We start from the raw sequence: 12,297 nt of genomic DNA on the forward strand, positions 1-12,297 counted from the left end.
TCGGCCAGTTCCATCTCAAGATCAGGTTGACTTACACCTGCAAATGCAGTCATTCAATAGGGATGGATCGATCGCCAGGGGAGTGACAGGGAAGGATAATGTCGTTTTTTCCTCTCTGAACTCAGAGAATCGTTTCCCAAACGAACTTTGCATTGTGGTGATTGCAGACTTTAAATATTCTAAATTTATCGTATCATGACTTTGTTTGAACTCTCTCAAAGAGGGAAAGTGAGACAGTGTACCTCTCTGTAAATCTTTGACAAACACTGTCAACTTGCGCTCGAATGCCAAAACCTCCTCCAGCATGTGCAGGGCTGTGCCTCCTTTCCCCTGAAGGGTTGTATTTAGCGTGTTTAGATGTGCTGTCATCTCTACCATAAAATGTAATTTTTCCAGCCACTCTGGCTGTTCCAGCTCAGCAAAGGTGAGCTCTTTGCTGCCCAGGAAGGTTTTTACTTCTTCCAAACATGTGACAAAGCGTTTTAGCACCTCGCCTCTGGACAGCCACCGGACCTTGTTGTGGAGCAGGAGGTCAGAATATATGCTTTCCACCTCATCCAATAGCAAATGGAACTGGCGGTGGTTTAAACCCTTTGCCATTATCTTATTAACAATGTGAATGACCACATCCATCACTTTTGTGCATTCCGGGGGAATTGTTTGAGCACACAATGCCTCTTGGTGCAGGATGCAATGAAATGACAGCAGCGTTCTACCCAGCGCCTTCTGCAGTAGAGCCACAAAGCCCTTCTGTGCTCCTCTCATGCTCGGTGCCCCATCAGTAGCCACTGAGACCAGGTGGTTGGTGTTTATTTTTTTAGCACTTAAAAAGTCCAGGACAGCCTTACAGATATCCTCACCCCTTGTTTGGTCTTTTAGTGGTATCAGCTCAATCAGTTCTTCCTGTGGCCCAAAAGAGTTCACATATCGGCAGAACAGCGCTATTTGTTCAATATCACCTTTATCTTTGGACTCATCACAGGCGATGGAGTACGCCACAGCTGAATTAATGTCTTGAATTTGCTGTTTGCTAATGTTTTCTGCCATTTTTAGGGTTCTGTCTTTGACAGTCTTCGCAGAGAGAGGCATGTCTTTGATTTTCTGCACAATTTCATTCTTGTTTTTGAAGTCCATGTATAGATGTTCCGAAATATTAATGAATGCTTCTTTTATATACTCTCCATTTGTGAAGGGCTTCCCGTGCTTGACTATTTCCTGAGCGGCCACAAAACTAGCATATGTTGTGGAATTTTCAGTCTTCACCCACTTCTTGAAATTATTTTTGCTCATATTAACCTTCCTCATAAGTTCTGCAATGGCTTTTCGTCTCTCATCTCCATCTGGATATTTTTCAGCAAAGGCTGTGTGTTTATTCTGGAAATGTCTTGCAATATTCGACTTTTTGTTGTTTGCAAATTTCTCACCACATGTTAAGCATACTGGTAAACCAGTCTCGTCAGTAGAGAATGCGAATGATTCTGTCCATGTATCATTAAACACTCTGTTTTCTTCAGAAAATTTTCTCTTCTTGCCTTTATCCATGGCTGGCCTACCGGGGGGTCGAAAACAGCAACGTAATTAGAAATCACAGGGCCCCATAGCAAAATTTGCTATGCCCACCCCCCCTCAAGCACCAGCCACCCCCCTCCCCTTCCTTTCCCTGCAACCTACTCCAACCAAAAAAAAAGAATGCAATTGAACAGCACATTACACAGCCAATAACAATGCCCCCAATGTGCCATAAAAAAACGAATTACTGCCCCAAAGTGCCAGAGAAAATGACCAATGCCCCCAAATGACCAATGCCCCAAAATGCCATAGAAAATTAATCAGGGCCCCAGTGTACCACAAATCATAATCAGTGCCTGATGTAAATAATAATTTATAATGAGGGCCCAATGTCATCCTCGTCATTATAAAAATAACTTTTTTGTCACTTTTTTATTTTTTGGTTTGACCCCTCAGAATTACTCCTCATAGAAATAAACGTTAAATTAACAAGTTACCTTTTTTTGTGTGCGTGTGTTCTTCACTCCCGCGCAGGGCTGGCTCCGGCTCCGTCACTCCTTCCCCTCGCACGCAGGCGGCCTGACGTCACCAGGCACTGTACTAGCGGCGAGGCGGAGCTGAGGAGCGGAGCTGATGGAGGCAGCCATGTTTTGCGTTACCTAGCAACGGCAACGTTATTGCCTGTCACCGGGCGGGCAGTGTGGAGCGGAGCGGCGACCTGTCAGCAGCGGCAATGCCAGAGCAGGTGTCACAGTGCGCCTCCTCCCCTCGCTAGCATCCGCCCCGGAGCCGCGGTCAAGGTTCAAAAGAGCCGCATGCGGCTCCGGAGCCGCAGGTTGCCGACCCCTGTCTTAGACGATACAAAGTCAAATAGAGACCCGGTAGATGTGTAAGCTTAATACAGGGAGGAACAATGTTCCACACTGCCCACCAGGGATTATTTAGCTGTCTGTCTGACTGTCTGTCGTGCATAAATAAATATATAATACACACAGCTCTTTGATTGGTGGAGACCTACTGCCGGGTACGGAGAGGGGAGGTGCCTAAGGGAAGAGGGTCAGGGAAGGGGCCTAAGGAAGGGGGGAGTCATGAGAGGGACCTGAGGGGGCGGGGGGGGTTCAGGGGAGGGGCCTGAGGGGGGGTTCAGGGGAGGGGCCTGAGGGGGGGGTCAGCGGAGGAGCCTGAGGGGGGGTCAGGGGAGGGGCCTAAGGATATGGGGGGGGGGGTGCTCAGGGGAGGGGCCTAACAGAAGGGTGGTCAGGGGAGGGGCCTAAGGGAAAGGGGGTCAGGGGAGGGGCCTAAGAGAGGGGGGGGGGGCGATAGTTAAGGGGGCTGTCTGCCTGGCTACCTAAAGTCAAGTTATCTTTTATACATACAGGTAAGAACAACAGGTTCCACACTGCCCACCAGGGATTATTTATCTGTCTGTCGTGCACGAATGCGCTGTCCAACCAAGTTCCTACCTGCCCACTCCGAAGGAACGTGTTAAAGCTCCAATAGATTCACCTTTGTCATTGGCCTTTAATGAAAAGAACGTGAATTCGACCACTCAAATTCCTGGGATCAACCAGCAGAGTAAGAGTGGCGAGTATTTGTTGACCTGTGGGTTGGGTAGATGAATAATCAGGAGCAAGAGCCAATAAGCTCCCAAGTATTCCACTGTTATATTCATATTTGCATTGATATGGTGCTTGCTTAATTGCCTTAGCAGCTTAGTTGTTTCATATCTCATCACAGACACTCGAAGAGCAGCTTAAAGTGGCAGCTGCCTCTGTGTCATAAGGTGACCCTGCTGTCGCCTGCATGTGGGTATGAGTCTGTCAGTAGGGGGTGATGATTGATGTGTAATCTCCGTTATGTAATTTCTGGATAATGTTTGGAATTGCCCAAATATTGACCATGACACCAACATGCAATGACCTATGCGTTTTGAATGACACAATCGTATGTTTTACATCCACTGTTAAGCAGACGGTGCATATTTTGTTAAATGTTACTGGAGTAGCCAGACGTGCCTGTCGGATTTGAACCTTGAACCTCTGCAATAATGTGCTACCACTTGGCTTCCCTCAATCTGAGTGTAGGCATGACAGCCTGAATGTTTCTAACTGGCGCAGATGTTCCATTTAGAGGGGTCCACGTTTCACATGCCGACAGAAGGGAGGGCAAAACTGGCCGAGAAGAACCGAAGCTTCATGCGGAGCGACAGACCAGGTAGCTTCCACACAGCATAGCGCAGCCATGAAAAGAATGCCGCCCGACTGATTCGGACCACCCACTGTACACACACAGTGTACCTGTGGTGCCACAGCGACGGGGCCGCTCTGCCGAGCCAGGGAGCCGCCCGGCTTCCACCACCGCACTGCCCCCCATCACCCCCCCCACATAAGCACGCACCCGCACCCACGTAGGGCCTCGTGGTCGGGTCACCTACCCTGAGTTTTCACCCGAGGGCCCCCTCGGGGGGTTACCCCACGGTTTCTCAGGGCCAGGGAATTGGACAGGACCCTTCCCAGGCCAAGTAACACTGCGGCGCCGTGGGCAGATTTGAGATCGCACGACCACGGCGAGCTCAGAGAGCCCCGCAGTTAGAAACGCATACAAACACAAACACGGGTCAGCAGGGCAGATAGCTGGGATCAGGACCCGGGGCGACTGATTGGTCGAAAGGTCAAAGGCCGGCGGGATCGCAAAAGAGCGGGAAATCCTAGGCTCAGGATTGGTCGAGAGACCAAGGCGGTCGGGACGGGGGCGCCTAGCCTTTGATGTGAATAGTTTAAAAGAAAACGCAGGGGCAGTAGGGAACTCTCTTCTTCTGGAGTTTTGACACGGAGTCAGCGACGAGGGAGTCATCGGGCGAGCCGCTAGATTGTCTGCAGGACGATCTGAGCGCCGCAAGGTCACCAAGAACTACAGACGGTATCGTATTACGCGCCTTACAACACCTCAGAGCGGAGAGTAGGATCCGTAGGAGAGGGTTAGTTCGGGGTAAGGACGAGTAGGAAAGCGGTTTAACAGAGAGCGCAGCATAGAATAGGGCTGCACGCCACCAGAGAGTGGGTTAGAAGCGCCTTGCTGGCCCGCACACACACACGGGTGGCTCGGTGGGTTAACAAGGGCTAATAAAATCTCGAGCGTAGTAACAAAACCGTGTTGTTGGGTGTTTTTGAACGTGGTATTAGCGTGCACTGCATTAGCGGGTGTGTGGTCGTTGTATGCGTAAAGGCCGTGGTCTCTGTACGATTGTGCGGGTACGGAGGTGTGTGTGTTAACGCCCGGGGAGAGCACTTTTGTGTGTTGGCGTGCCTACGCAACCGTGTGAGAGGAGAATCGTCCTTGTACGATACTTGTGTTGACGTGCACGCGCGAGTGCGGGAGGGGACGAGTCGTCGTGTCGGCGTGCGCCCCGCTCGCGTGTGCGAAACCGCGGTGCGCAGAGAAGCTGTTAGCTTTGTGCGAGCATGCGTGTGCTCGTTACTTGTGTAGTGACAGAGAAAGGTCACTACTGTGTCGGCCCGTACGAAGGCTGGGGGCCCCAAGGGGGTGCCTGGGGGGTCACGTGGTGGAGGGATCCGGACCCTCCCAGAGGTGGGGGAAGTGAGGCGTGTCCTGGGAAGGGAGGCATGGCCTGAAGAGAGCCAGCCACGCCGGGGCGGAGCCAGCCACGCCAAACCAGATATAAGCGTGGTGTGAACGCTGAGCGAGGCTGGTTGTACTGTACTCCAAAGTGAAGACATCATTGGTCGTCAAGTCCCGAGTCGTCGTCCTGGGCCAGGCAGGCCGTTGCCTGCCTGGTCCAGTCTGTGTCGTGTTCCAGAGTGTTAGTGAGTTGAGGAAGGTGGTCACCACCTTATGTACAGTGTTATATTACTTACCGTTTAATAAATAGTGTTGCCTCCAAGCTGCGTGTGTGTGCACCTAATTCGAACCTACTACATTTGGCGTCAGAAGTTGGAAAAATAAATTTTGCTAGGTGTTATCCTAGGGAAGTAAAATGGGCACACGAAAAACAAATATACAACTCACCTGGACGCCTTTGTACAACGGGGACGGTGTGACGACCATCCTTCGGACAGCCCGGGGATGGCAGCCCCGGTGACAGAGAGAGAGAGAGATGGCGCTGCACGCGGAGCGGCGGGACTGGCACCACACTGCTGCTTCGCCGCCATCGGGAATGGAGCGACGGAGCCGCGGGGAGAGGACACCATCGTCGCTGCGGGGGCTGGCAGGGGAGGCCCGGCCATGCGGGCCACGCGGTTCCCGCCATTTCGGCGGCTGGTCGGGGCGCGGTTCCCGCCAAAGCGCCGCTCCCGCCATTTCGGCGGCGGGAACGCCGCTCCTGCTGCTGAAATGCCGCTCCCGCCGACATCAACGCCTGCGAAGGGGGAGTTCCACACGTTCGGGTGGCGCCCCCGTCTTCTGCTCGAGCACGAGAGGGTGGATGGGTTCGCAAGAGCAGGCCGTATTCATCATGCAAGATTCTTTGGGGCGTCCCCGTGCTCCACCTTGCCGCGCTCCGCTATTTAAAGGTTGCCAGGCGAGTCGTCACATGACAAGCACCCGTCCCCAAGAAAAATAATAACTTCACCCATCTTGCGTGCGCCGGGTTGCGATCGCGGGTGTTTTTTTTTACTCGCTAGGTTGCGGAGCGTGTTCGTCCGGTTGTGTGCGTGATAAATTGACGCGGCGACCATGGGGGGTTTCTGCTTGTAACAAGTGTTGTTGTTAAATACGGCGTCGAGATCGGTATCTTCTGGGTGTAGTTAATGATTAATTCGTGTTGGTGTCCCGAGCTCCGTTGATATCCTGTATGTTGCCGTGTTAATGACTCGTGTTGTTACATCGTTTTGTTGCGAAATCGCCGTTGTTATTGTGTATACTGTATGGAGTTTCGCTCGTGATTGCCACGTGTAACTGTAAGAAACTTTGATCGTCATTGTTGCCAAGGTACAGACCGTATGGAGCTTTGCTTGGAATTGTTAACAGTGTATGGAATGTTGGGTACTTGCTTGTGATTGTTTACTATGTACGGATTGTCTGGAGTATTGATTGTGTGTGTTGCCATGTGGGGACTGGATGGAGCATTGCGCCAAACGATTTACTGTACGAACTTCGTATACTGCATATACTGTATTAATCAATTCGGCGATTCTTGGGGTTTGTGTATAGTTTTTTTGCTCTCAAAATTCGAATGCCCTGAGTCCCATGGTTAATGTTGAAGGGGATTTAGAAATGACAGGTTCGGTTTGTTTCAAACTCGCTGGTTGGTTCCTGTCCGTTGTTGCACAGATGATGTCTTTTGTGCGGGAATGCTCCTTGTGTTCTATATGGATCGGGGGTGCGTTTCCGTTAATTGCCGTCAAATTGCGTTGCTCTCTCCACTCGGTTGGTACAGCTGCATGCTGCAATGCGAGTCTCGGAGATGATGTGTACGGATACGGGATGTGAGGTGTATTGTTGTGACCATTGAATATTCGGGATCGTCACAAATTGTGCGTACCTGTTCGGCATTGGATCAGTTCTGTGGGGGATCATAATTCAAATTGTATGTGTTGTGATGGTGTTAAATTGCGATGGTGACATGCTGCCAGGGATTTGTAATTGTGCTGCTGGCTGTCACCTATCTTGGGGCGCAGGTCCTGACCAGGATGGCCCAGTGAGTGTTGCGTGTCTAACATGAACGTTGTGGTCCCGTCATGCAATGGCTGACGGCTTGACCTGACAGCCCGGAGATTGAAACACTCCGTGGCATGTCTAGCCTAGTGGGCTGTGCGCTCACATGGCTCGGAGAGTGTGGTCCCGTCATGCAATGGCTGACGGCTTGACCTGACAGCCCGGAGATTGAAACACTCCGTGGTATGTCTAGCCTAGTGGGCTGTGCGCTCACAGGGCTCTGAGAGTGTGGTCCCGTCATGCAATGGCTGACGGCTTGACCTGACAGCCCGGAGATTGAAACACTCTGTGGTATGTCTAGCCTAGTGGGCTGTGCGCTCACAGGGCTCAGAGTGTGGTCCCGTCATGCAATGGCTGATGGCTTGACCTGACAGCCCGGAGATCGAGACACTCCGTGGCTTGTCTAGCCTAGTGGGCTGTGCGCTCACATGGCTCGGGGAGTGTGGTCCCGTCATGCTGTCTGACAGCTTGACCTGACAGCCCGGAGATCGAGACACTCCGTGGCTTGTCTAGCCAAGTGGGCTGTGCGCTCACATGGCTCAGAGAGTGTGGTCCCATCATGCTGTGTCTGATGGCTTGACCTGACGGCCCGGAGAGTGAGACACTCGGAGGTGCGTTGAAACAGTGGGCTGGAGATTCGTAAGGTTCAGGTGGAGTTGTCCTGTTACGTTGGGACTGTATCCCTCAGTTGTTAGGGTGCATGTTGTGCAATGAGTGAACGATGGGTCGTCTCAGCTCGGTCGGTACAGTTATATGCTGCGATGCGAGTCTTCGAGAGAGACTGGCTCGTCTCAGCTCGGTCGGTACAGCTATATGCTGCGATGCGAGTCTTGGAGAGAGACTGGGTCGTCTCAGCTCGGTCGGTACAGCTATATGCTGCGATGCGAGTCTTGGAGAGAGACTGGGTCGTCTCAGCTCGGTCGGTACAGCTATATGCTGCGATGCGAGTCTTGGAGAGAGACTGGGTCTCAGCTCGGTCGGTACAGCTATATGCTGCGATGCGAGTCTTGGAGAGAGACTGGGTTAAAATCCCACCGATATGGCCGACGTGTGCTACTGGTTGTGACGCCGCGTCGGAAAGGCGGTGGGGTGGTAACATGGAAATTCCCCCTCCCGATATGGCCGACGCGTGCTACTGGTTGTGACGCCGCGTCGGAAAGGCGGTGGGGTGGTAACATGGAAATTCCCCCCCCGATATGGCCGACGCGTGCTACTAGTTGTGACGCCACGTCGGAAAGGCGGGGGGGGTGCTAACGGGTGACTGTCATTGCATGCGTGATTCTAACGGGGGGGGGGGGGGGGGCTGTGCTGGAGCGTAAGTGGGTTAGCCAGTTTTCATGTATATTTGTTGTTAATTCCCCGTTTTCTATGCGGTTCCCTTTTACCCTCGTCGATTCTGTATATATTACGTGATTGTATTTCTTATCGGTCGCCGGTCATTTATTGATGTTGTTGGTTCGGAGGCACACCTTTTCGATGTTTCACAGTTGTGTTACAGCCGGGGACGGCTGTGTGTTTATACAGGGGGGGGTGATGTAGTGACAGAGAAAGGTCACTACTGTGTCGGCCCGTACAAAGGCTGGGGGCCCCAAGGGGGTGCTTGGGGGGTCACGTGGTGGAGGGATCCGGACCCTCCCAGAGGTGGGGGAAGTGAGGCGTGTCCTGGGAAGGGAGGCATGGCCTGAAGAGAGCCAGCCACGCCGGGGCGGAGCCAGCCACGCCAAACCAGATATAAGCGTGGTGTGAACGCTGAGCGAGGCTGGTTGTACTGTACTCCAAAGTGAAGACATCATTGGTCGTCAAGTCCCGAGTCGTCGTCCTGGGCCAGGCAGGCCGTTGCCTGCCTGGTCCAGTCTGTGTCGTGTTCCAGAGTGTTAGTGAGTTGAGGAAGGTGGTCACCACCTTATGTACAGTGTTATATTACTTACCGTTTAATAAATAGTGTTGCCTCCAAGCTGCGTGTGTGTGCACCTAATTCGAACCTACTACACTTGCGTAAAGTGCGGCGCGGTGGTGGGCCCCTGACCCCCAACCCCGCGGCTCGAGCGCGTAATCGGCTGCGCATTGTTGTACGGTTTGTCTCGCGCGCACGGCGGCGGCGGCTTGAGTCGTTGTGTCGGCGTGTGCCCCGCTTACGTGTGCTCGTTACTTGCGTAAGCTCTCGGCGTGCGTAATCGGCGTACCCCAGGTGCGCGATCGTAACGTGAGCGGCCAGCGCGGCGCAGAGCGGCGCAAGAGTGGGTATCGCGTGTGGAGCTGTGTGTGGGTGTGCGCGTACGTAATTAACCATGCCTGCTACGCGGACCCGCGGTGGAGGGGAATCCTCGGGCGACGGCTCCCACACCATGGGTGAGGAACCTAGCAGCGGTTCGCTTAGCAGCGGGGGGGCGATTGATGATGTTAGCCCGGCCGTTGGCATTATCGAGGGAGGGATCTCGGGGGCTAGCGACCCCCACAGATTGGTGTCAGAAGCGGTACGGACCCCCGCGTTTGCCTCACGCTAAAATAAGACTAATATTTACCGGCCGGGGGGGCCCCTTCGTGGAAGGCATTCACCCGCAATCTCTTAGGGGCCAAGGAAATTAATGGATGGACGGACGCGCAGGCAGTACGTCAACTTAATATGAATCTTGATGGGCGGGCAGCCGATTTTGTAGAAGCGTTACCCGCGAGCGCACAGACACAGCTAGAGGAGCTGATGCGCCGACTCGATCAGCGTTTTGGCACGCGTGACGAGGAGGAAGCAAAATCGGCCTTAGAGGCGCGCCGTCGTCAACCTGGCGAGGATCTACGTGATTACGCCGAGGATGTGCGCGAGTTAACAAAGATCGCACGCCCGGGGTACGCAACTGATGTTATTGAGGAACTGGCCGCCGAGAAAATCCAGCGGTACCTGTCTCGCACGGCGTGGTGGCAGCCAGACATGAGCTGCCCACGTCTTCCCTTTAACGCCCTTGTCGAGCGCGCACGTAAGTGTGAAAGAATTCACAGCGAACGCGCGCAGCTCCGGGGGCTGGGACGAGAGCGCGCCATTGCGAGCCTGCTCTCGGAAGACGAGGAGGAGGAACAGGAGCTCGCGAGGACGGTAAGGGGCCGGGAAAGAGAGCCTCCAGTGTCCCGCGAGACAACCCCGGGATGGGTTGCCGGTATACAAACGGGTATAAAGGATGTCTCCGGCCAGGTAACCCAGATAGACAACAAGGTAAACCAAGTAGGTGAGAGGGTAACCCACGTAGGTGAGAGGGTAACCCAGGTACGCGAGGAAACGAATAAAAATATGACCCAACTGCAATCCTCCGTTGAGACCATCTGATCCGAAATGGGGGACCTACGCGCCACGGTGGGAGGGTTATCTGGGAGGGTAGCCCGACTAGAGGCGGAGGGTGGACAGCGGCGTAATGGGGGGGGAGGGAGTGGGCAGGGGGCCCACTACGGAGCCGCCCCCCCTCCCCGGGCATGTTATATGTGCGATCGCCGAGGGCATCTAGTGAGAGACTGTCCTGAAATTACCCGAGCTAGGCAGGCGCGGGGGTTAAACTCCAACGCCTCCTAGTGAGCGGACCAACTAGGGGTGCAATTGACGCGGTCCCGATACAAATAGACGATAATGAGAATAATGGCCAGCGAGTGATCCATAAACAGGTTACAACGACAACACCCAAGGGCGCGGGGACCTCGGGCGATTGGCTGCGGGAGCTGGTGGCAGGGATAACGGGAGCCACGTCGCTGGTGGAAGGCCAGGTGAACGGGCAGTGCACCCGGATCCTACTGGACACGGGCGCCGTGGCCTCTCTCATGAGGGCCGCGCACTGCAGCATGCTCGGGGTGGACGTGGGCTGTCTGCAGGCCTCGGATCGCGCGCTGCACACGGCAAGCGGAGCCGGGATGGGGTTGCTGGGGAAGGTCTCCCTCGAGGTCCGTCTAGGAAACCAGGTGTGCACACAGGAATTCTACGTGTCGAGTGTGTTGTGCCACGAGTGCATTGCAGGAACGGACCTCCTGGAAAAGTTGGGACTTAACGTACAGCCCCGGCAACGATGCGCTACGGTGGAGGGCAGCGGGGAGCGGATTCCGTTCCTAGGACAGGAGCCGAATCGCCCACGCTTCACACCCGTGGCCGCTACGCTGGTGTCGGCCGTCACCATCGGACCTCTCGCCGAGATGCTGGTGCCAGTGGCAACCCTCTCCACCGACCCAACCCACCGACCATCGGGCGAGGTAATGCTGACTCCTCACCCGGAGTTGGCATCGCGATACGGGGTGGTAGGGTCAGCCACACTGGTAAACGCAGATGGGGGCCGGCTGTTTATACGTGTGTTTAACCCACACAGTACCCCGGCAATGATACGACGACGCACCCCGGTAGCCACCGTACACCCCCTGCACGCTCGCCACTCGAACGACTCGGTGTTCGCACTCTGGGCGGAGGACCCTGGCCGCCCCGAGGACAGCCAGGATCTGGCCTGGCGGGTCGGCCCAACCCCCCGAGCCGAGATTGTTCCACTGCAGGATGCGTTACATGTGCCTTGGGCAGCCTTACCTAAGGGGGAGGCCGATCAGCTGCGCGGGTTATTGCGGGAGTACGCCGACGTGTTCAGTGAGCACGATTCGGACGTGGGCCGGACCGACCTGGTCAAGCACCAAATTGACACAGGTGCAGCCCGACCCATCAAACTCCCCGCATACCGAGTGGGCACGCCTGAACGGACCCAGATCAAAGAGGCAGTCACGGATATGCTACGCGATAACATAATTCAGCCCTCGGCGAGCCCCTGGTCAGCCCCAGTGGTACTAGATGGGTCAACCCGGTTCTGCGTCGATTACCGTAAACTAAATGCAGTCACGCTCGGCGATGCCTTCCCCATACCCCGCATCGACGACACCTTCGACAGTCTCGCAGGAGCGCGGTATTTTTCCACCCTCGATCTGGCGTCCGGTTACTGGCAGGTGGAGATGACGGAGGAGGATCGGCCAAAAACAGCATTCACCACTCCGATGGGCCTGTTTGAGTTTCGAGTGTTGCCGTTCGGACTCACTAACGCGCCCGCGACGTTCCAGTGGTTGATGGAGTTGGTGATGCGGGGCTTACAGTGGGAACAGTGCCTGATTTACCTG

The sequence above is a fragment of the Lampetra planeri genome, chromosome 71 (assembly GCF_965212315.1).
Source record: "Lampetra planeri chromosome 71, kcLamPlan1.2.h2, whole genome shotgun sequence".
NCBI classification, from domain to species: Eukaryota; Metazoa; Chordata; class Hyperoartia; order Petromyzontiformes; family Petromyzontidae; genus Lampetra; species Lampetra planeri.